We start from the raw sequence: 27,185 nt of genomic DNA, 5'->3' as shown, positions 1-27,185 counted from the left end.
ATCTGGTATAAACGCTTTTGTCTGAGCACAAGTTTGCAAGCTGCGCCAGTAGCTAGCATGTTTGGATGCAGCCCAAGAACGAATCTTGTGCTTGTGCAACTATGAGTGAGTTTGTCTCGTCGACAACATTTTCCAAATCAATTGGGGTTTCAATTGTTAGTTGGTACCCGCAAAATCTAGTCGCCAAGCCCTCTTCATAGAGGTCCCAATTTGGAGATTTTGGATTACGATATGTGATAATATCAAATTTAACGTTTGAATGATCAAAGAAGATGTACTTATGATCAGACAACGAAGTTTCGAGCTCATCGAAGACGAGCCAATTCACCAACTCATGCGCAATTCTATCAGAGCAGAGAGCTATGTCCAAAACCTCCTGTCTTCCAGATCTCGCAAAAGTTGGACGGTTTCCTGCACTGACTATGTGCAGGTTTGTACTGCTCACAAATTCCATCATATCAGAGCCTCTCAAATTTAAATTTCTTTTTTTGCTACAATCTTTAAATTTCTGTTTTTGCTACAATCTGAAATAATATCTATTATATAATATTACACAACAAAGTAACATCAATGCATTGAGCTAAACAGTTGGAGATTACTAGCATTGTAAATGTCAGTTACTTTAGAAAATGAACGATTTCTTATAATACCCATTTTATTGTATTCAAATCGTTGTTATTTCAACACAAAACCCAATGCATGAATTTGTGTCATTTTTATATGTGAATTTTGCTCACGAAATTATGCCATCGAACCCACTGTGTATTCCTCATGCCACCACCATACGAAACAGTAGCTATATAAAAAATTATCAGTTCATGAAAGTCACTTGAAACATTTTCAAATTTCGATTATTTCGGAAAAAGTTTTATAATTTAGAGTTACCTTTTCAGATTCTTCGTGAAATTTCGCTACAAACACTATGTTTCAATTAAAAAGTAATCCCCGTGGAACGGAACCGCGTCCGTTTATACATTTAAAAAACCAAGTACGGCTCGGCAAAGCATAATTTACCAATTCTAAGAATACTTAGCTTGAGCTTGAGTTTGAGCGACCACCCCTGGTTGCTACTCCGTTACTGGTCGGGATTAGCTGAAATTGTACAGGGAGTTTCTAGATGATCCGACCTGGGACTGGTAAATCATCCTTCAATATACATCTGGTAATCCCAGAATTCATTGATCAGTACCGGCGCCGGCCAGGCCCGAACGTAGATCGTCTAAGGAATGGGAAGGGATGTTAGTCCAACACTTGCTGTTACTAGAGGCCGTATATACTACTGCGCACTCCACACGTGTCACGGGGGAAGGATATTTGTTAGTAAAAATTCCAGTGTTGGTAGTATTCGCGCACGAATCAGTATGTTCCGGTTTCAAGATGCTCGGATGCACCACTAAACTCACTCACTTCCCGAGTGAACGTTTCAACAATATCCTATATTGAAGTCCCGGGAAGTCTTGATTCACAGCTCTTATTCGAGGAAACTGAAGAAAAATTTGCAATACTACCGCGTAAAGAATAAAAACTGCCCTATTTTTTATAAATGAAATTACGTGATACAAAATAAACGAGTAAATTGGATTTAAACAACATAGTTCATTGCATTGACATATTCTAAACAGTTGTTATAAAATCATTTTAAATCACCAAATAAAGGTCAATAGATTTCACGCGCGTCTTGATTGTTTATTATTTCCGATTTATTTTTTTATTAGTTTTGTAATATCAACGGATTTGCAATAGTTGATTTTTATCATTCAATTTATATTCCTGTAAGACAATCAATAACATGGAAGAAGAAAACATTCTAAATAAAACTTTTCTCCGAAGCTAGACGGAAATTGATAGGTTGAATGAAGAGATAATTTAGTTGAATATAGTAATCAGAAGTGAAACGTTGAAACTATCTGACAACTGAAAGGAAAAAGAAACTCCTGCAATTGCCACCTTTTACGACATGGAAGCAGGAACCCAGTGGATCTATTCTTGGTTCATTTTTTCCGCCGGATTCCACACGGCATCTAGGCTGGTACTGTCCGGAGAGAGCTAATAGGTACTATCAATCTCTTAGTGGACCCCAGCCCCTACCAATTCTAAGAATACTTAGTTGTAATAAATTCAATTGCGACAGCTCAAGTGTTTTTGGTATTTCGAAAGGGGCATTCTCCTCGGGTGCAAAGTTATTTGGGACGGCAAATCAATCGTTAGGACCTTTTTTGTCGGAACTGGTGAATTCATTCTAATCCCATCTAAAGATATTGCAAATGGAATTTACCGAATTTGACAAACTAAGACATAAATTGCATTGGTGGAAATGTTTCGTTCAATTTTCGTGCCAATAGTGGTTACTTGCAAAAAGATTTGTATGGACTAGTGATCAATCGCTTCAATATCATTCGACGAAGCTGTGAAAATCAACAGCATTCATGTTTTCAGTACCATAGTGTTAGGAAGTCAGAAATGATTGATGTCAGCATGAGCAAGTTGAGACACGCCAGTGTGAAAATCCAACACGTCTCCTAACATGGATGACGGATTTGAGCATTGCTTCTTCCTACATCAATTGGTGAAATGGTCCCATCAATTTTTGAACATAATTCGTGGTACTTCATATTTTTATATAAAAGTATTCAAAATACGTATCTACGATGTAACGTTTATTATACATGTTCAAACGATGTGATATATATAAAGACTGCCCCAGAAAGTATGGACGCAACCAAACACCGCTGCCATTTCGCAATGGTTCAGAATCTGTCAATTTTTATGGCTGCGTCCTGCTGTTTACACTCTTCTCTAACCACTTGTGCAGTTGTTTATTCGTTTTCATTAGTTTGTTTCGAAATGCGTGAACTTTCAGCAGAACAACGTCGAAAAAATGTGTACAAATGGTGCACAGAACGCGGACTGTCACTGAGAAAAAGATAGAAAAAATGGAAGGAGTAAGTGAAAAAGCCGTGCGAAATGCAATCAGGAAGTACGGTGAGGATAACACCTTTGAGGATAAACCGAAAACGGGTCGAAAAAAGGTCCTGCTAACCCTCAGTTGGATAAAGTATACTGAAGGCGTTCGAACAAAAGAAGGAGGTTTCAGTTCGGGATGTGGCCAAAAAAGTGGGCACTTCGAAGTCAAATGTTCTTCGTGCTAAAGAATGTTTGAATCTTCGAACCTATAAGTAGAAACAACCAAAACGTAGTCCGAAACAAGAAGCATCGATCAGGCCGAGGGTTCGAAAGCTGTACAGTACGATTCTTGCTGGAAATTTGAACTACATAATCATGGACGACGAAACCTACGTGAAACTCGATTACAACTCCTTGCCGGGACCACAATATTATACGGTGCGAGAAGGGTAAGTGTTAAATCAGTCCGAGACATCGATTGAAGTCGAAAAATTTGGTAAGAAAGCTATGGTCTGGCAAGCAATTTGTAGCTGCGGTAAGATTTCGAAACCCTTCATCACCACTGCTTCAATAAACAGCGAAATATATATCAAGGAATGTTTACAAAAACGACTTCTACCCATAATTCGAAGCCACAAGGATCCTGTTGTCTTCTGGCCAGATCTTGTTTCTCGTCACTACTCGAAATCAACGGTAGAATGGTATACTACCAAAAATGTCACTTTCGTCCCAAAAGACATGAATCCACCAAATTGCCCACAACTTCGACCAACTGAGGAATTTTGGGCATTAACGAAGGCACATCTTAGGAAACAGGTCTCGGCAGCCGAAACCATTCAACAGTTCGAAAAAGATTGGAAAAAAGTGTCAAAACTTGGCACCAAGAAGTCTGTACGGAATTTAATGAGAAACGTTCTCAAGAAGATGCGCCAGCTAGTCTACAATGGCTAAGAAGCAAATGTTGAGAATAATATTCTGTTGTTGTAGTCCAATATTATCAGTATATCGAAAGGCTATACAATCACTGCAAAAACCGACTTTTGAACCAAGGCCCGGAGGGCCGAGTGTCATATACCATTTGACTCAGTTCGTCGAGTACGCAAAATGTCTGTGTGTGTATGTGTGTGTGTGCGTATGTGTGTATGTAACGTTTTTTTGCACTAACTTTTCTCGGAGATGGCTTAACCGATTTTCACAAACTTAGATTCAAATGAAAGGTCTTGAGGTCCAATAAAAAAATCCTGAATATTATTTGGATCCGACTGCCGGTTCGGGAGTTATGGGGTGAAATGTGCAAAAAAAGAAAATATGTGTTCTTACTTTTCTCATAGATGGCGCGACCGATTTTCACAAACTTAGGTTCAAATGAAAGGTCCTGTGGTCCCATACGTAATTCCTGAATTTCATGCGGATCCGACTTCCGGATCCGGAAATATAGGGTAAAGTGTGTTAAAAATTTTATACCATCACTTATAATGGGGAAAAACCTTAAAAAAGTTCTAAATCGACCTCAAATCTTTTCCAATTGATAGTTTATATCAGCAGACGGTCAAACAAACCGATTTCGGTTATTTTTTTAAGAATCGAAGAAAAATATTTTGAAAAATACCACAGTATTATATATGATAGTACGATTGATATGAGAAAGACATAATTACACCACTAGGTGGATTAAAACAGGTTTTTCTATATGAGAAAGCAAAAGTTATAATGATGAAACTGTTTACATGGCTCGAGAAAGGCCACACCACACCACAAGGTGAGTTAACAAGAGTTTTGTTCATAAAATTAGCGGCGTAATGAAACTGTCGGTTGTGGTGTGGCCTAACTACGACTAAGTTTTATTTTCTATATTCGTCAAATCGAACAGCGAGACTGTTTTTGTATCTTACTACATCAAAACGATCACTCGAGCATGAAAAAGGTATACACGTGTTGTGAGATTTTCTTTTTGATTAAAATAATTGAAGAAAATTTTAAGTTATTATTGTTTTACTTAAATTGCTGAACATATTTTCGACGGAATTGAGCATGCACAATGCTGTTACGTTCAGTAGAACAGGAGATGTTCACGAATAAATTCTACCCATTATTCCACTGATTAATTCCCGTCAAAATTACTTTACGACCGGCTTGCCTGTAGATCACAAGTTGAGAACATTATGTTTCGATGCTTACCGTGCTGACTCAGTTAGCTTTGACTGAGTCAGCACGGTAATAGTCCCACTCTTTGGTTTTCAAACGTTCCTTTTCTGTCTTATCTTGAATACATTTTCACAGTTCTCGCGAGTTTCGTACAACACATGCTAATCGTGCACTATCGCAGTCAGTGTGACTAAATAACAAAGCGACATTTTCGTTGAAGTCTAAATACTGATGCAACAAGTCGCAAAGCAAGGCAACAAAACACAAAAAAGTCCTTTTTTGCCTTTTGGCCTGCAAGTACACCTTCTACACAATATGTACTCATATAAGCTGAATTTCGCAATACAATTTATTTATAGATTTTTTATTAGAATTAGATCGATTGCTTTTGTAGAGATTGAGGAACTCACGATTAAAATCAGAATTTAGTCAATCATGTACACTGAACTAACTTGATAATAGCACAGAGTCAATAGATTTCAACCGTCATTACATAACGCAAAGTAATGCAATATACAGTATGAAGATAATAATACAGCAGCCAACAATTGAACCGGAAGCATTAGTATAATTTCTAACAGTTTAAAGAGCAGTGAGAAACAAATATTGACAACTACTAATGACTTTTAATTTTAAGATTCCACTGTAAGCACTAATACAAGTGACAGAAAACTGGAAACATAAAGTGGCACGATCAGGTTGTTTCCGCAACGATAATCTTCATGAGCTCAATTAGCACATACGAAACAAACACACCGCACACATTTATCCGTTACCATACAAGACTGGTGTAGTCTCAATACTATTGTAAGACTGACAATAGTTTAATTCTCCTGAACCGGGAACTGATGTTAGGTAAAAAACAGTGATGGTTCTTACGAATTCCGAGTTTTTGAGTTGAACTATTCCTGGTGAAATCAGAATTGAATGAAATACGCTTTTCAAGCTATCCTTTTACACTCACACACAAACTCATGTGGCTGTCCCAATACATATAATCAAACAGATTTTATAGGGTATTATTTTAGATTTCGAGTGCGGAAATAAATTCAATAGATAAGGCAAGATCAGTGTCATATTATTTACCTAATACTTACCGGTTTAGCGGGATAAATCGAATTGCCAGAAAAATTTAATCGAATGTTACACGGTGAACCCGTTCAAGGGCGTACTCCATGTGCACGCAAGAACCACCGTATCCGATAATTCTTATTTAGAGGAAAACCTTACATCATCGGGTGGCCAATGACAATCACTGATTAGCTAAATTTAGCTACCCTCTACTACAGTATACCATTCAGGAATCCACAGCATGTGGTATAGCACATAACGTTGCGAAACGGATTCACTCAGCATGAGACATTTTCCGTAACATGATTTTACGATGGCAGCCTAGTGCGGATCGTTTACACATCAATCTTTAAAAATTATTGCTATTGAAGAGTGGGTAAGTGAAACCACCGCCCGCAAAATGTTGATCGAATTCAACTTGAATATGAGTAAGACACACCGAACAAGTATGAGTGCAAAATACTAACAGTTTTAACCTATGATACACTGATGCTAGAAGACAGCTTAATGGCAAATAAACACGGCAACTGTTGAGCCACGCGCCCCTTTCCTATTGACATGACAATCTTCTTTCGACAGAGCACTATACAACTGCCTGCATAACATTCGGTTGACGGTGGACGAAAACTCCGACGAAAACACAACCCAATTCGAACGGCGGTAAGCAAAAGACTAAATGGTTGGTAATAATTCATTGAAGGGGATCGAGCCGTTCATCCGGTATTCATGAGTAAAACAATTCATAATACGATGGCACTCACGAGAGGAATGTACTTCAATGTAAAATATTAACAGTTGGCTTGTTACTGGTTACTCGTGTTGAATTGATATCATCAATACAATTATACCACTTACAAATGCTTTGAAGTAGATGATTATGCTGACGATATTCTTGAAAAACGAATCTTGCAACTCGATGAAGCCATCGATGATGGTGTATATTATTTACATTTCAGTGATTTTGCTCACCTCTCCAGCGACATCAGCAGAAATGAATGCAAGTTTGAAGCGGAGCGATAAAACTGATATTTATATTTTGATGATACAGGCGTGTACCGATGGACATAATGAACATGATAACTGTGTCGATGGTTGAGTTACTAAATATAGAATATTCATTATACGTCAGGACGGGGCATCACACTATTTCAATTACAACTCCGTTAACTACTGGTGGATTTATCAGTATTAATGGCTCTGTGCTTTATCGCTACCAATTTCAACAGCAGGTAAACTAATGTAGAAGATTGTAGAAAACATAAATGATTTGGAGCGAACAAAAAGTTTATTTGCTCAATTGGTATCCAGTCATATGAAGCAATGCATGAACCAGAGGTTTCAAACATTTATATAGAAAATGGGATAGGCGATGAATAGAGGATTTTAGATGAGTATTGGTACAATTACCCTGTGAACAATGTCTATATGTATAAATAATAGGTAGGTTCTCAAAAATCAATTGGTGTAGATGACTTCATCGGTTGTTTTCGTAGTTTTAATGAAGATGGGATGTGAATTTTGTGAAACAAGCAATAACAATAGCACAGGCCAAACGTTTTTGCTGTCGACAAACTATTGAAAGGGTGAGCGAATTCTCTTGAATTCTGACACATGATACAACATGTTTCGAAGCAGTGTAATAAAAATAGCGCAATCACTCCGACGGGATTCGATTAGACCTGAGTGGTCTGTTATAAATAAATGCTATTTTTGTATTGATTTAATTTTATATTGCAAAAATTAAAGTGGTGTGCTTAGTCACAGGTGGTGACTTTTTAGCTGTAATACATACATGATTAAATTATTACTTTACGACGACATAATTTGCTTTCGCAATTCTGTCACATTTGTTGTAAACCTATTTGTAATGTGTAATGAAACAAGCTTACTAATTTAATACAGTGAATTGATTCAATAGAAGGTTACATCGATTCTTGTCGAAATTTCTTATAATAGACGAATTTCGCTCCAACTCGAACAAATATTGGCAGCACCCTCTCAGATTTTAATGAAACTTTCTGGACATCTGAACTTTGTCACATAAACAATGTGTTACATTAGTAATTTTTACAAAATTAGTCAAATTTCCGAATAAAACCTGTTTTAATCCACCTAGTGGTGTAATGATGCCTTTCTCATATCAATCATATGTGATAATCTTCAAAACAAAATTTCTTAGATTCTTGAAAAATAACCGAAATCGGTTTGTTTGACAGTCTACTGATAAAAGCTATCAATTGGAGAAGATTTGAGGTTGATTTAGAATTTTTTTTACGGTTTTCACCATTTTCAGTGATGATATATAATTTTTGACATACTTTACCCTATATTTCCAGATCCGGAAGTCGGATCCGCATGAAATTCAGGAATTCTGTATGGAACCCCAGGACCTTTCATTTGAAGTTTGTAAAAAACGGTCGCTCGATCTATGAGAAAAGTTAGAACACATATTTTCATATTTTTGCACATTTTACCCCATAACTCCGAAACCGGAAATCAGACCCAAACAATATTTAGGAATTTAGTATGGGACCACAAGACCTTTCATTCGAATCTAAGTTTGTGAAAATCGTTTCAGCCATCTCCGAAAAAAGTTGATGCACTTATTTTCACATTTTTTTACCCCATAATTCCGGAACCGGAAGTCGGATCCAAATAATATTCAGGAATTTTGTATGGGAATTTTTGTATGAGCCATTTCCGAGAAAAGTTAGTGCAAAAAAACGTTTCATACACACATACGCACACACACATACACGCACGCACACACACACAGACATTTTGCGTACTCGATGAACTGAGTCGAATCATAAATCAAATAAACATAGATTTCTCACTGTACGGTGACACTAACAGCACCTCTAGTGACAAACGGGTGTACTTTTTTCCATTAGCTACTGTGGTTGTGTTAAATGCGCAGGCAACTTTTTGCATGCATTTTAGGAGCATTTACGCACCCATTCTCCACCAGACGGTGCTTTTGGTGTCACGGGTTGCTCAACTACATTACTATTACACTGGGAAATCTATGTTTATTTGATTTATGGTCGAATGGTATATGACACTCCGGTATGGATCGTCGGGGCGCCAGTGAACCGGAAGTCATCCTCCAACCGGAATCACTGGACTGACCGAAGCATCCTGCCGATCGAACCGTTCGCGGATTTTGGGAGCGTCGGTCCCGGGGAACTTTCCCGTAAGTGTGGGTTAGATCCATCATCAGGGATTAGCCGAGTAGTTCGTGGCGTAGACCAGCCCTAAGTCGTCGAGGCGCCAACGAACCGGAAGCTAAACACAAACCGGAATCGCCGGACCGACCTTGACATCATCTTGGTCGATCCCCTGTAGCGAAACGAGTGACTCAAAGTCGAATGATAAATGACCCAAAAGTAGGAGAGAACGATGCAGACGTCCATGACGATGCATAAGTCCGGGAAAGGGGCTTTCAGTACCGATAGCCTAACGGTAATTCCAGAGAAGTAGGGTTGGAAATCCATAGTGTTTTTGTGGGTCTTTCCAATAATACAGTGGTAGTCCTGTGGAGAGCCCCACACTCCGTGCGTAAATGCATTTCACCTTGTAAAAAAAACACACACACACACAGACATTTTGCGTACTCGACGAACTGAGTCGAATCGTTTATGAAAAGGTTCAAAAGTCGGTTTTCACAGTGATTGCATAACCTTTCCATATGAGAAAGACAAAATTACTAAAAAAAATCCAAATCAAGTCGTGCACTTGCCAAAATTGATTTTGAAAACTTAATGTAGATTTATAAAAATATATTTTATTTTCGATTTTAATGAAATTTTGTCCCGTGATAGTCAAATATATTTTCTACCAACCAACTAATTACAAGATGAGCAAGTTTATCAGACCATGAATTTTGTCGTGAATGCGGAGTCAGTGTCGCTTTAAATAACATCGATTGCGTCATCCTGCTGCTGGTCGTTTGCATTGAAGCAATCTACAACGAAAAGTGGACAACGATGGGGAACATTATGCAAAATCAGCCCCGCTAATGGCTCCAACTGTTATCTAAAGAACTATAAAGAATGCTTCTTTACAATCATCATCATCAGTTTAGTGTAAATTCAGCCAGCATTTGACTGCTTCGCGTTCGAGAAATATGCTCCAAACTGTGTTCAATATCGTAGAGAATAATCACGAACAGAATTTTGATAGTTTCTTTCACCGAAATATGCAACCCGAATGGAATTGTTTTTTGTGACCGTTGGAACAGCCCATTTGTGAGAAAGCTTCAATCGAAATCACATAAAAAGAAAGTCCTTTACCAAAATAGCTTTAGCATTGAATCAATATGCACAGGAAGCAGTTCTGCTGCGGGACGTTCGCAAAGTCAGTTTCACTTCAAACCAGAGCGATTGCATGATATTGCTGCTATTCGTTGTTGAATTGGAGCAAACTGCAACAAAAACAACAACTATGAGGAATATTATGAAAAATAAGCCCTTCTAATGGCTCCAAATGTTATCTAAAGAACTGTTAGAATTATTAATCTGTTGAAATTTGCAAATCGGAAGGTTTAGTGAAGGTTTGCGATCTTATATATTCTAATTAGAAGTTTTTGCATTTTTCCGGTTCTTCTTTAATTGGATTTTGTGTGTATTGGTTTGAATGCGTTTTGTTGACTTCAGAGTGTGCAAGTGGTATATATTTTATTGTTCATCACATTTACATTGAATCAGACCCTGTCAGCTTGGAGTGAAATCAATCTTCAGTTCAGCAACGCCTTCGCACGGTGTTACATTCAACATATCATGTCAATTGTATGGGTGCGCAGTACTGTTATTTTGGCACGCACGAATTTGACATTTCTCTCCCCTACTTCTGTGTACGAGATTCGATGCGGGCTCGCTTGAAGGCGCCATGCTCGCGAAAAATGTTGTTGCCAATGATTTGTTCGGGAAATGTGAGAGCTGGATATCTTGTTAATATGATGTCTTTGATTAAATTAAACAATTTTTTTAACGTGTACGTCTTCCTTTGTCATTATAAAGCACTATACAAATTATTTCGTAATATTAAGTTGTAAGTCAGAATGTTTGATGTAACTAATCCGTACTTTAGTCTAAGTGCATCGTTTCAAATTCTAGTGGTAGGAAAGGGGAAAGCTTGAAGGAAGCGTGCCAGTTTTTTTCGTATTCACATCATCCAGTTATGTCACTAACATTACGCACCCGCCTTTTTCTTGCCCAAACTGGCTTTGTTTTCAAGTGTCTTTCTATAAAAAAAAACTAAACTAAACTGAAAGTCATAATTATCCAAGAATCTAACGAAACTTTCATCAAAATAAAAAGTTGTGTTTATTTGTAAATCGAAATTAAATTTTTGAAATCTATCTTGTACAGTGCAGGACACGATTTGGCATTTGTTCAGTATTATTATTAATTATTTTGTGAAAATTGCTAGTAGAACACCATTTTGTAGGAATCTCTATTTTTTACATGAGCAACTTGATAAAATTGGTACACTGGAGTCTCTTTTTCCACAATTTTTATGCGTTTTCTTTTTAAGCGGGTTTCCAATGTTACGCGGTTTTTTTTACGTGAATTTCCGAAGTAACGTGTTTTTTTTTCACGTGGATTTCCAAAGATACGCGGATTTTCAAAGTTTCGCGGTTTTTTTCGGCATCACATTTTGTTTTTCGATTTTGGAAGTCTCAAAATTTTTCTGTCCTAAAGTCGGTTTTCACAAAAATTTTTTGTTTTTAATTTCTAAGATATATTTGGCATATATTTCTAAGATATTTGGCATCAAAAAATGTTTTTTCTTTAGTTTGGAGGGTTTTTTTACGCGGATTTACGAACTTACGCGGTTTTTTTTGCGCAGTTTTTTTTTGTGCGGTTTTTTACGCGGTACGTATCCCCCGCGTAAAAAAGACAATTTCCGGAAAACAAATATTGCAAACTCTATCGCTAGTTGCCCGATATTTGCCAAAAGTACCAGTACTGGTCAAAGAAATGTTTCAGTTGTAAACCTTTTTTTTCCTATCATAAAAAAGTTATATTGCAAATTTGTTTTTTTCCAGAATTGATCTAGACTATCACTTTAAAAGGGCCAATTTACCATTTTTTTTTCAAACAGTTCTAGTCCATGAATATCAATTCCAGTACCAGTGATTTTCACAAAGTTAGTCAAATTTTCGATCCATTTTTAAAATTTAAATTTAATTGGCATAAAAAAACACAAGATTTCCATTGATAAAAATTTACCTAAAGATAGGTCGGAAGTTGGCAACTTTTGAGGAAAAACATTTCTTCTAACTAAAACTATATCAAGCCCAGTACTGATTACTTATGCAAATATCGGAAAAATAGGAAAAGAGTATCCAATGAAATCCCCTATCAAATTGAATTTAATTGACTTCTTGGATGAGTATGACTTTTAAGTTTAATTTAGTTTTTGATAAAAAGACACTCAAACTAATTCGGTTCGGACAAGAAATAGTTTTTTCAGAAAAATTTTTTCCTTTGAAAGTACCTCTTGATATGTATGAACGGTTGGTAGGGAATATAATTAACTATCTTGGAACAAAATTTTTCCCAAACAAAAAATTGTGTTTTTCTTACAAATCGATTTTAAATTTTTGAAATATATTGTTCCAGTGTAGGACTCGATTTGGCACTTTTCCATATTTAAAAAAATTATTGGTTTTTCTGAAAATCACTAGCATAACACTTTTTCGTAGTATTTGTTATTTACAGTTACTGCTAAACTTTTGTAATGCAAGTTTGGCAATTTTCACAAGACTAGATCAATTTTGAAAAAAAACAAAGCATTAAGTTCTAGAATCCTGATCCCGAATTCAGGTTCTGAGTCTTAGTAAGTTTAAAAATCCAGTTCAGAATTCAGTTCCAAAATTCAGGTTTACAGTCAAGAACTCAATTCCAGTATCCTGGTTCAGAATTTAATTTCCTAAATTTAGTTCCAGAATTTGTTTTATAATACAGATGAAGATACCAGAGCCACAATTCGGATTCAGAATTTAGTTATAGATATGAGGTTTCAGAATTCAGTTTCCTGATTCAGTTCCATATACTGTCCCATTATCCAGTTCCAGAATTGATCATTGAATTTTGGAACAAATTTATAGTTTTATAAGCAATATGTTACCAAAAGTGAACCAAGCCATGTTGTTTACGTTCGCAGAGCTTGTAATCCATAATTCCGTACAATTAGGTCACACTAGACAATTTTGAAGATGACCTTAAGAAACCTTAACTTTACTAAAACTCCGTGCAACAATTAATGAAAAGCTATGTTTGAGGAACCCCATATTAGCCACAAATTACAATTGCTATAAAACTGAACGAAGAAGCGGGATTGTCTTCACGTTTTTATGCTCATCAACGCAAACGGCTCTGGATTACATTAGCTTGAAATAGCAGTCTTCTATATAAAATATTTAAAAAAAAATTGCTTCGAATCTATCCAATGTTAAACAGTTTATAACGTTTCACACAAAATTATTCAACCACTGAAATCTAAGGACATATTCAGTAGTGTTCTAGTTCTAGATTCATAATTTATGTCAGTTACAAAATTTAAATCTGAATTTTATAACAAGAAAAATTGGCAGTCCCAGCTGTGTTTACTCGTGTTTCAAATATACAAAAAATAGAACGACATCGTAGACCAGTTTTAAATTTGGGGGTCGAATAAATAAAACTAGAACGGCTTGCTGGGGATACATTTTTTTTTTTATTCGACAATTGAAGAGAGATCAGAGTTGGGGATACATTTGTTCCAGTTTCTGTTCTATTATAGATCTTCCATATAGAACTTCTAGCTGCTGTATTTGCTCTAAGTATAAGGTCTTCGGTTAAGATTAATTTAATATTTCGTTTTCCAATGGAAAACACAGGAAACGCTTAGCAACACAAATTCCAACGATATTGCATTGACAATCTAGTTTTATGAACTTACAAAAATAACTGCAACCGTCTGAAATGAATAGCATAAACATGAATCATAGAAATATTTCCGGACATCGATCGAATATTTGCCTGTAAGCATCTGTGCTGTGTCGGTTATTTCAACATAACATTGAACTTTTACCGAAGACTTTTTTCCAATTCCGTAGGGAACACATTTTCACTCGGGAGAACAATCTAATAGACTGTAATTATGAAACATGTGTCAAACGATAAAGCTCACGTATAGTTCGTATGAGTGCGAGCGGCGATAGGGCTTATTTATCTCTTACCGATGTATGACGATCGGTCGGTAGCTGGGTCAGCTTCAAGTTATATGAATCGAAACAGAAACACACAACGAACAACATTTCAATTTAGATGAACAACACTCTCGTTTTCATGACGATGATGGTGATAGTGCTAACTCGATGTATAGCTGTGTCATTATTATTGGCTCTCCGCACGTGGTCACAGGGTTCGCACAGGCACAAGGCCTACTTCGGAAAAGCATTAAAATTTAATGAACTCACTCTCAGAATGGCATTGGAAGATAAAATGAACTCTCTCAGGTACCGACACATGCACATAATAGAAAGAGAAAAAATGTAGGCCTTATTCCAAGGCGATGGGTTATTATAGGTATAATAGTAACAGCAATATGAATGGCAGTCATAAATAATGAACGAAGTACAAGATAATGATTGCAGTGCAAAGGATGACATGATTTGTTAACCTGAGATGAATATGATAAATAATAAATATTCTGTTCCTAAAAGATCTTTAATATTTTATTGGGGGAAAGTCCATCGATGCGTCAAAAGCGTCAAAATTTTAATTTTGCAACAGGGACTATTTATCGCATGATCTTAAATGGAGAGTAATAGTCCTTCATATATGTCGAAGCACAACTGACCATAGTATGAGTATATTGACTGAGAATCAAACAGTTTTGAAAGGCATAGGGTGAGCGCATGTGTTAGTATGCAGGTAACGGGCAATTAATGATGAATTCAAGAACCGGGCTTTATAGAAGCAATTTTATTTTTCAATTTACAATTAAAAAACGTGATTAATCCACCTAGCAGTGAGATGATACCTTTTTTTATCAATCCGCATGTGTTTTTTTGCATGGATATTCTTAGGTGTTTTAGTTCTCATGACATTATTTTAATTATCGTCGTTTCAAACGGCAAATTGAGATTTTAATCACTCATTGCCCTGTAATTTCGAATCTGCAAATCGTATCGAATTTCAATCTTAACGTGTGACATTCGATTGAACATTCCATGAGATGTCGAAGTAAGTTCCATTTTAAAGTTTTTCGTCATTATTTATGGTACTTCCAGAGCTGGTATTCAGGAACTAGCATAACCCAAAATGATTCGAATGGCCATAAATTAATACGCCAAACAATTTATATCTTCTATATCGGTATGAATTTTAAAAATTCATCATCTGTAATTCCAGAATCGGATAAAATTCACCAATTTTGTATGGGACCTTAAGTCCTTTAATTTGAATTTTAGTTTTTGAAGTTCGATTTGGCCTTTTTGAAAAAATGATTAAACTTTGAGAAACGATTCGATACTGGATCCGGAGTTCTAAGATCGGTGTAGTCCAAATCAGATAAATTCACCTGAGGAGTGTGTAGACATCTTTGAGAAATTGTAGTGCGAATTAAAATTTGGGGGTACATTCCGAATCCAAAAAGGAATACCGCTTAAACTGAAATAAATTTATTAGGTAACCTCTCATTTGAATCATAGATGATTCTTAGATTTCATTTGAATCTTAGATCGGTTCAGTCATCTACGAGAAAAATGAATTGCATTATTTCAATTTCGTTTCACATGTCATCCTGTGGTTCCGAAATCAGAAGTCGGATCCAAATTTGGAAGTATACTAGTTTTCATATGAATCTGAGTTTGTAGAAAACGGTTTAGCCATCTCCGAAAAAATTGAGTGAAATTATTTGTCACACACGCATTCGCTGATCTCGACGAACTGAGTCGTATGGTATATGGAAGTTATGTTCTTCCAGCTTTTATTGCTGTAAGTAGTTTAAATCAATATAATTATGGAATTACTTTCAACTCGAAAATGCTGATATCATCTGGTTTATAAATGCCATATTCGAACGATTATGTTGCCAAAAACGAACCGTGCTAAAATTGGCCCAAGGCAAATTGTCATGAATAAGGATGCTGTACACAGTCTTTTGGGCACTTAGAAACAATTGTATGTCACAATATAAAAATCGTGTTTCCCGTTGCTCCCAAGCATTTCTTTGTCATACAGTGCTCAAAACTTCTACTGCTGGAATAAGGGGAAAAGTCGTTTACACAAAAATATTGATATCTCCGTTAAAAATGGACGGATTTTAACAAACTATGGCTTGTTGGATAGCTATTACCGTGCGGAATCTAAGTCTGAAAACATATTCTGTTTTCAAGGTCAATTGTGACAGATACTGTCAAAAAACTGAAAATTTTGACATAAAACTTCGAATAACTTAGAAAGTAAACATCCGATCTCAAAACCATTCAATAGCGTTTTGGGTGACGGGGAGACCTTTCATTTGCGACTAGTTTGATCAAAATCGGTCCAGCCATCTATGAGATCTCGACCTCTTAGTTGACAACACACATACAGACACACACACATATACACACACACACACACACACACAGCCATTTGCTCAGTTCGTCGAGCTGAATCGATTGGTATATGTCATTCGGAAAAATTTTCGAAAGTTTAAGCGAATTCTATTTTTATATATATATATATAAAAAGGTAAAAACAATCATTGTAGAACAACTCAAATGCAGTTTCGAGCCAAATGTAGTAGAATTTTTCGCTTTTTTGCATCATTTCTCTAAATGACGATTGGAAATTTTAAACACACTCCACCCAGCATTTCCGGAACTGGAATTTGGACCTGGATGAAATTCAATTGCAGCCTATATGACAGCAAAATTTTTCTTTTAGATATGAGTTTTTAATAATCGGCTCAGCTATCTCCGTTTTGGAGTTTTTGACCACTATTTCCACTGTGAATCGATATAGGTATCGTCCAAAAAAACGTACAGGAATTGCTTGCAAGAACGGTTGACGGGTTGACGGTTCAATGCATAGGACATTGGTCTTACAAGCCAGTTATCGTATGTTCGAACCCTGATCTGGAAGGATTCTTAGTGTCAATAGGATCGTAAACGTAGCAAGGTTCACATACCCACACAGACATTTTCCGATCTCATAAACCATGAGATCGGAAAATGTCTGTGTGGGTATGTGAACCTTGCTACGTTTACGATCCTATTGACACTAAGATCCTATTAGGGGTTTCAGAAGCTCCAATAAATATTTTTTTTTCAGAAACTCTGAATCACGTGTATGGAAAAAGGTAACAAAAAGATTTAATTATAGTTATTTAGGCAAAGCAAAGCCTTGGTGTTACAATTTAATTTGTGAAATTTCACCTTCTTTTTCAAGACTTCAAAACCGATTCATAGTGTACAGAACCTTTCCATGACTGGTGCTAGTGACACTAACAATCCTTCCAGGTTGGGGTTCGAACATACGACAAGTAGCTTGTAAGACCAGTGCCCTATGCATTGAAGCACCAACCCAGATTGGAACTGTTAGATGACCCTAAATTTGTGTATAAACACTAAAAACCTATTCTCGAGTTCGAAATGCCGAACTTGGTTGGCAACACTGGATTTTACTGATTACACATGCACAATACACATGCTTATTTCCGCAATACTTTACTATAAAATTCTTACGTATCGGCAAAGCGCATTTTATTGCCGAAATTTGACATAATATATTGCTGAACTTGTCCGTAAACTACAAACAAACCGAAATCAGTGAATCTGTTTGCCGAGCTTTGAACAGTGTGCTAGCTTTTACGGAAATTCGTCGAGATACTTGTCATTGAATGTTACCTATCGATTATGCATATCACCACGTCGCCATTTCTCATGGAGCTGAAAAATATATATGAACTGAGTGGAGGAATATCATTTTAGTATTGCGTGAGAAGCTAAGTGAAACTAAAATGTTCTTTTAATATAGACTTTAAATATTTATTTTTTAGAATTAGAAACAAATGTTTTTAGCCGTGATATTTCTTCGGGATTTGCATTTTTTGTCATGAATATTATGGGGCTCCCTTTCCAAATTCACAATAATGGGTAGAATTTAAACGTGAATATCTTTTGTTATACTTAATCCAAAAACATTGCTTTTTCTTCATGCTATCGGAAATTTGATCAGTAATTTATGATAAAATTTTCAGTAGGGTGAATTAATCACAAATACCTCAAAATTAAAGTTTTCTAAAATTTTGATATCAACAAATATAAAAGAGAAAAGCTCATGACGCTTGTTTGTCTTTCTATCATGCGCAATTGACTTTTAATATCTGTACATTAATTATTAAAGAATATTTTGATATTTTCTCCCAATGAAATTATTGAAATTCATATCGTGTATACTTCTGCAAGCGAAAAATTTCTAATCTCCTAATACTCCCTGTCCTAATAATTTGTGTTGGAATAAGTGTGATTGGAATTCGTCGTACTTTAGTATAGGTGCACCGTTACAATTCTGCAAGTAAATGAAACCTTGCACAATTTACACAATATATCAACTTATTAGAACGATTTTAGATATTCAGAAGAGTGAAGTTTTATTCGTATTCACGTCATCCTGTTATATTTCTGACATTCCCCAACCACTTTATTTTGAATTAATGTGAGCATTCAAAATACACACGCTTCCACTAAACTTAGCATCTGTGATAAGTATGTCATACTTATCACATACATACCATTTTTTTTTTAATTACTGATTACCTTTTTTATAAAAATAAAAAATAGGTATAGAATTCGCTTAAACTTTAGAAAAATTTTCCGAGGCCCAATCGATTCAGCTCGACGAACTGAGCAAATGTCCGTGTGTGTGGGTGAATGTGTGTGTGTTGTCAACTAAGAGGTCGAGATCTCAGAGATGGCTGGACCGATTTTGATCAAACTATCAAACTAGTCGCAAATGAAAGGTCTCCCCGTCACCCTGAACACTATTGAATGGTTTTGAGATCGGATGTTTACTTTTGGAGTTATACGAAGTTTTATGTCAAATTTTCCAGTTTTTTGACAGTATCTGTCACACTCGACCTTGAAAACAGAATGTATTTGCTGATTTGGATTCCGCATGGTAATACCTATCCAACAAGACATAGATTGTTAAAATCCGTCCATTTTTAACGGAGATATCGAAATTTTTGTGTATGTGACTTTTTCCCCTATTCCAGCAGTAGAAGTTTTGAGCGCTGTCTGGCAAAGAAATGCTTGGGAGCAACATAAAACACGATTTTTTATACTGTTACATACATTTGTTTCTAAGTACCCAAAAGACTGTGTACAGCATGATATTTTGCCTCGGCCCGTTTTTAGCACGGTTCGTTTTTGTCAATATAATCGTTCGAATATGTCATATGTAAACCAGATGATGGCAGAATTTTCGGGTTGAAAACAATTCCATAATTATGTTGATTTAAACTACTCACATCAATAAATGCTTAAAGAACATAACAGCCATATACCATTCGAATCAGTTCGTCGAGATCAGCAAATGCGTGTGTGACAAGTAATTACACTAAATTTGTTTCCGAGATGACTCAACCGTTTTCTACAAACTCAGATTCATATGGAAAGTCGTATACTCCCAAACAAGGTTCCTGAATTATGTTTGATTCCGGAACTATAGGATGATATGTAAAACAATAACAAAATAAACTTATTTCATTTTTAGTTGTATTCAGTTTTCGTTTCGGAAGGCACCCAAAAATTCAATTCGCGCTACGAATCATCAAAGATGTCTACATTGATTTTCAGACATTTTAAAACAAATGTAAACTGTACAGCTACTCAGGTGAATTTGTCTGACTTCGGCTACACCGAATTTCGAATTCCGGTTCCAGTATCGAATCGTTTCTCAAAGCTCAATCGTTTTCTCAAAAATCGCCAAATCGAATCTCAGAAACAAAAATTCAAATTAAAATAAATCCAATTTTATCTAATTCTGACTGCCGATTCTGGAATTGTAGGATTATGAATTTTTAAAATTCAAAGCGATATAGAAGATGCCAATCCCGAAAAGCTTTAAAGTTGGACTCAAAAATACTTGTCATATGGCCATACGAATCGGTTTGGGTTATGTTGGTTCTTGAATACCGGCTCTGGAAGTACCTTAAATAAACGTAAACTTCAAAGTGGAACTTACTACGACATCTCATGGAATGTTCAATCGATTGTCACACATTTAGATTCAAATTCGATCCGATTTGCAGTTTCGACATTACAGAGTAATGAGCGATTAAAATATTAAATTGTCGCTTAAAACGACGGTCATTAAAATAATGTCATAAGAACTAAAACACCGAAGAAAATTCATGCAAAAAACATTTCTGATGATAAAAAAAAGGTATCATCTCACTGCTAGGTGTATTATTCACGTTTTTTTTGTTCTTGGCGATTCATTAAGGAGTAGGGGAGAAAACTGCTTTTGCGTAAAATGGCTGTTTTCCTAAGATTGTAAGTAGAACCGAACTGAGAACTGTTTGAATTTGTGTTAGTAGATTATGCTATAGCAGAGTAACATATAAAAAGGCTTCATTACATCAGTAGGAGGTTAAAAACAGGTTCTCATTCATATAGCATACGGCATAATAGACTACTGACAAATGCAGTACAGTGGCGTACCTAGGATAATGAGCACATTGGCAAAAAATGGTTCCTCCTTCACTCCTTGTTTTCCACATTCATTATACTATCAAAATGCTCGTTTAATAAGTATGATGCAATAATTATATAAGTATTCGTAATGTTAATATTTCCTAACATTTTTCAAACGAAATTTTTCAATTATACATTCGCTTATTTCTCTGTATGGCAAATATTGATAAATGCGTTGGTTCAGAGTTCACAATTTGAGAGTGGTAAATGCTTACATTCCAAAACACATGCTGCACACCTTCGCAACCTAAACGGCACTCATAAGTAAAGTGAAGGAGTAATCACGTAAAAACAAAAAAGGCTACTAATAAGCTTGACAAATCGATAGCCATTTTAGTTTTCGCCGACGTGAATTGTTTTATGAGCCGTTAAAATCAAGTAAAGAGATAAGCTAGTCAAACTGCTTGTATCTACTATTTCGAAATAATCAACAAAACTCGTTTCCGATACTGAATTCAACCATTGATTTTCGATTAGTACATATGACCTGTATAAGATGCAAATTATCTGGTTATTTTTCAGTTGATACATAGTAGGCGGCGCTCCATTTAACATGAGCTTCACATCTTGTGATTTGAAGCAAAATTAAAACCTCAGGGAAAGACAACTATTCATTTCAACCGATTTTATGTGGACCATTATCTCGTCACGTTCAAATATCACAATCATTTATCAAATGATAAAACATGAAAATAAACTACCACAGTGATAGGCTTGATAGTCTAACTTTACTGTATTTTCCATATCACACTGAGTTTAAGGTTACGTCAGAGTATGGATCCAGCTTGAATCAATGTCTAACATATATCCAAATGTCTTACCTTGTATTTATATTGTCTCTTTTTGGTAGAAAAAATAACACTTCCTTAATTGCCGCTAGCATAAACGTTATATTATAAAGCTGTTCGACTGGAACACAACGAATGAAATTATCCTGATGGAATCGTACTTTGAAACACTGCGAGCAAAGTAAGTCTTTTCTATCGTACACGACACAACTAGGTAGTAAACATCGGTGATAATATTCACAAGGGGCTCCTCTGCACATACGGTTTTACACAGACATAGTGCATTCAAATCAAGCAACGGCGATGAAAACACTATTAACCTCCGACTTATGAAAGCACTTTATCCCACATGAATCCAACCAAATACAAAACTTCAACCAAATGGTTCTAAAACTGACTTTGTATGTACAGACACTGCACTGAAGGCCGGTTACATTGAACAAAATTGTTTCGAATGTGAAGTCTACAGCTAATACTTTGCTTGGAATGCCTGCCTTAGTCATTCAAGTAACTCAGAGAGAATAGAAAAAATCGAAAATGAAATTTATGTTCAAGCAGTGCCTCAGCCGTCATGAGTGCTACGAGTGACGAATGAAGCAACAGAGTTCATGCATGAATTTTATCAGCACGTGCTTCAATGATTTGTGCAGTAGATTGGTTGCTTCATTCTTTCTTTCATTGTCAAAAAGGTTCCTTCAGACGACGGCTTTCCTTATTTTCAACACATTATTGGTGTTTCTGATGGCGCTGATTTATTCCTAATCAGATTTGCAATCAAATGTGAATACATTTCCAATATCTAAAAAAAGTATCCTAGCACAAAGGAAAATATATTTTCATACATTTCGTTCGAAAAACAGATGGACATGCTCGCACATGAACTATATATAAAATTGAGCAGGAGTAGCTCAAGATCGTTGATTTAAGTTCCACAGTCTAATCACGCTAAATTTCGACATTAAAAATTGTTTTCAGAAATATTTGCATTTCTTTCATTGTTGAATTCGTTTTTTTGCTCAATGGAAAATGTAAACCGAAAATAAAAATACTCGGATGATAGGCTTAGAAATAATTTAGCATAGTTTTAACTTCCAAATGGTAGATATAAATATTTGGTTATCACTGCTAACATCAATCGGATGAACACATTTTGATAGTTCAGCAGTACTGTTTGTAACCAGAAATTTTCTAGTTTGTCTGTTGACAAATTGGATGAGACCATTTACGGTCCATATCGCCATTTGTTCACGATTAGATACGGTTTGTTTTCTAGATTTATTAAATTAAAGTGACTAATTGCAAAGTGTAAAGTTGATCGTTTAAGTTGTTGTTGAACTGAAAATCGAGTCAGTTTCGAACCTGGTTTTTATATCAGGTTTGCTCAAACCCTCGTTAATAAGTGCGAACCCAACACAGTTTCGTGAAAAATGTTTGTTTGATGAAACTACCCTGGGTCAGTTTCAGTTTTCTCAAGCGAAAACGACATATCAAAACCTTTCATAGTCAATACGAAAAGGATTTATTTACTCCAGGTAGAATGATTAACCCCTCCGATTACTACTGCGAACATGTTTTTATTAGATCGCCATCCCTCTCAGCGTTGATCGAGATTCTAGCGACCAAACTTCTGAACTTATTTGATGAGTATGAAGTTGTTTCCATAATAAATATCTATGAAGGGCAATCACAAACCGTTTGCACTATCAAATACGGTATGCAAATCTTCATCTTTCAAAATATCCATATTTTCATCTCATTTACCTGGTCTCAGAACTCGCTGAATGGTATTCGTTTCGTTTTTAGCGAAATGTTCACGGATAACGATAGCATTGTGTGACGGTGCGTTGTCGTGGTGCAAGATCCACGAGTTGTTTGCCCACAAATCTGATCTTTTATCGACGAATTTTGCAAAATTTTTGGATTGATATATTGTTAGATAACTTATGATTATAACAATGTATTTTTGTTCTATATTTAATTGAGTGATTGCATTTCTACTTAGTCTCTCACTAAAGTATACTATTAAATTGTAGTCAAGGCTACAAGAAATTTATTGATTGATTTGAATTTATAGCAAAGATTTTGGATCGAAATGCTTAAAACAATCTGTACAATTTCCCGAAAAGTAAAATTGACATTGCCGGAAACAAAATCTGTACATAGTGGACTGGTGTGTCCGGACGACGAAACGATCGATGTAATTTGAGCTGATTAAATATAACTTTTCCTACCAAAACAGCAGGCACCGGATTTAAGGGAAGGATTTGAAACTATCGATCCAGGCAATCTAGCTAGCCTAAATTTGAAGCGAAGCAAAGTAAATTCGGAACTTTGCTAAATCTACAGGACCCGCATAGCGTTTTGGCTACCTAGGCAGCCATGGCCACCAGACGGCTACCAAAATTGATTCAGTGACGGTTGTCAAATCCAATTTGACAAAACAAAGTCGTTTGTATCTAAGTCAGCCGAGCGTTTTCATCTTCTCATCATCGCTGAAAATGTCAAAGATTTCAATGTGGAAAAATCTTGGTGGATACAGTTGTATCGTTTGAGTTGTATATCTGGCAGCGGTGAGGCAGTCGGTCACCAGAATGTCTGCCAGCCATATTTTTCCAGCTGGCAGCATTTAGTAAGCCATCTGGCAGCCATGCGTATGCGGGGACTATTGTATGGCCAGTGTTACGATCCTACGAATACCAAGAACCCTTCCAAATCAAGACTCGAGCACAAGACATCATGCTCGAAAACTCTGAACCATCGACTCTGGCAGCCAGATTTGAATATTTCCTATCTATTTCTTCATCATTTCGCTTGAGGATTTAGTGAAACACTGTGTTGGTGTAATTGATTGTATCGCGATGTTCCCGTCAACTTTTAGTTTTAATTTTATGATGTATTTCTAGTTACACTTAGATAATCTTCCTGCAGTAATAGGATGCGCCGAAGTATTCCAGTATTCCAGTTACGGATCAACTGGATTGAAATGGCCCACCGTCTCTTCAAAATCCGAACCACAATAATGCAGCTTTGATTGGAACTTTGTCGTATCTGCCAAACTAACACTAGCTAATTAGTACATCTTTGAATTTGTTAGGCTTGGTGATTGTAACAAAAGTAACTGAATATTCAATTCTTTCAGAGATTCAGAAAATTTGAAAAACATTTCACAGAGCACTTTTTCCTTACCACTTCTACGAGGTATCGAAAAATATCTCCTGAAAGGATTCTCAGAATAAAGGAATGAAACAACAATCGATTGAGTGCACAAACGAATAGAGAGAAGATATGCTCCGATTTTAATTAATTTTGGTAATAATACTGAGTGATAACTCAGGGGCAGTTGGAGAATTAAGCGCATTTTCCGTTTACAGAATACGTTGCGAGTGTATTAATGAAAAAAGGAATTTACACATCTTTTTTTTATTAATTCATCATTGATTTTCATATTTGTGATAGATCATGGTTTAGTTTCATTTTCATTTATAACTGATGAAATAAACTTTACGATTCTCACTACAACAATTTTTTTTCGTATCTATGAATAGTTTTATAGATCTTCCACTCGAATCACTCGGATTTTTCATACGCTAGGGTAGTAGATCGCATGTAACATCCATCGTTTTTTTTTTAAATTAAATCCTATTGAGCCAAATTTTACGTAGCTATCGGCAATGGAACGGAATGCTCATTTTTTTTAATTTGTTTGTTTATTTATAATATTGGAGTTCTTTGATGACTAACGCATAGTAACTAGCACAGTGTTGCTCAAGATGATTATTTCTATGTTTAACAAGGGGACCCTCAATACTGCGGTAACTGGTGGTGATTCATTCACGAACACTTTTTATTCCGATTTTTCTTCGAAGTGCCAGGCCGTGTCGTCGGTCACACTGAAAAGGCGGGTTTATTAGATTCTACGGATTCCAATGGAAAAATGAAACAAATGCAGTTTAAAATGATTCATCAGATTCGAAAAGGAAATAAAGCAACGAGGTGTGAAAAACAGGAATTGATACCCTAGGTGCTGAATGAGAATACGCGAGAATATAACGAAGAATTTAGGGAACTCCCGAAACAATACAGAGTAAGTAAAGGATAAAATATAATTGTCGTAATCGTCGGAATCGAAGGTGAAAAGAACTCAACGTTCAAATTTTTACTATTTTTAGATACAAGTGATAAATGTTCGAATACGTACTTTTGCTCAATAGTAGGATTGGTCAGAAAAACCAGAATCAAAACAGCTTGTCATTATATAAAAGAATGTATAGTTAAAATATTCAAATATATTTTTTTTAAATCTTGTGATTAAATACATTTTTTTCAAATCTTTTGATTACGTCATCACTTTTGGTTTAACGCACCTTTTTGTAATATAACTGAATAAATAAAAGCGGTATGCATTCTAGTATGGACTACTTATCAGAAAACAAATGTTTGTTTATTCGCTCTCATTCGAAAGAAAAAACTTCGATTTTATTTTTTTGTTCAAATGTTGTTTGCAGTAATTATATTAATTATAGGAAATGGTGAATTGGTTGCCTTATATGTTTGAGTTTACTGTTTAGAGAAACGTAGTACTGAGCTGTAAATCATTTCTCTCAATTATGATATATACCGTTGATATAGAGATGCAAGTTGATATGTCGTCTCTAGTTCGCATTAATGAAGAGTAATTTTGATATCGGAGAATTTCGATGTTGTGACAGTCCTTTGAAGGAAGTTTTCGTCACAAGACTAACTTCTCATACGAAATCGGAACTAACTCAACATTCTCATCCCCCTCGGACGCGTTCTCTTTTTTGTTCGTACATTCAGAATTGACGATTATCAAATGAAGTCTAACAAACAGAAGAAATAAACGAAGAGAGAATGAACAAGACAAGTCCAGCGAGAGAATGACGCAATTCTGTCTGCTCAATTTGGACAACAGCTGGAATTCAGGCAGGTTTCTGCCAGCTGCCAGAAATCCTCACAAGCGGAATGTCACTGTATCCCAGTCAACTCGTCTGGAATCGACTCGGATCGGTTCAGAATCGATTGTTGCATCTGATCGGAACTTTATTTGGAAATCATATTGAATTTCGAATAAAATTCCAGACGAGTTAACTGGAATATTACGACACCGGTAATATCAATTTTATTTACTATGTCTGTAATAAAACTTCTCATGAATCCGCCAATTCTTCCTCTCTAGCGAGAAAGCCGAGGGGGACGACACTTCTGAATTGCAGCGACTTTTCACAACAAATCTGCTTGAAATTTTCTTATTCCTTCGAGTTTTTCGTCATTCATGAGAGCTTTCCAAAAATCGAAGAAAATCCTCAATAATTCCATCAAATCCAGAATTTCCAATCTATCTTTGCTCGAATTCTCATAATTCTGATTCTAATGTCGAGCGATTTGGCAACCATTAATATGACAATCATTATTTATTTAGATTTGGCAACAATGCTAACGAGTTGTTTTTATTCTATCAAGCACTTACCAGAGCTGCCATTTTAAAATCTGTGTTTCAATTCGAAAAATATGCA

The 27,185-nt window shown here is 35.8% G+C and overlaps 1 protein-coding gene across 2 annotated transcripts in view; it reads right to left on the bottom strand.

Moving 5' to 3' along the window:
* The window catches only part of LOC131425333 (uncharacterized), a 36,132-nt gene extending 14,000 nt beyond the window's left edge, over positions 1-22,132 (bottom strand). The window contains exon 1 of one of the 2 annotated variants that reach the window (XM_058587148.1): positions 21,685-22,132. The gene's annotated coding sequence lies outside the window, so the exon portion shown is untranslated. Of the gene's footprint in view, positions 1-6,146; positions 6,801-21,684 lie in introns of those variants that run through there. The other variant, XM_058587147.1, reaches the window with a different exon arrangement.
* Between the last annotated feature and the right edge of the window lie 5,053 nt (positions 22,133-27,185).

Source organism: Malaya genurostris, chromosome 1 (assembly GCF_030247185.1).
Source record: "Malaya genurostris strain Urasoe2022 chromosome 1, Malgen_1.1, whole genome shotgun sequence".
NCBI lineage: Eukaryota > Metazoa > Arthropoda > Insecta > Diptera > Culicidae > Malaya > Malaya genurostris.
This window is presented reverse-complemented; position numbering and strand designations above follow the sequence as displayed.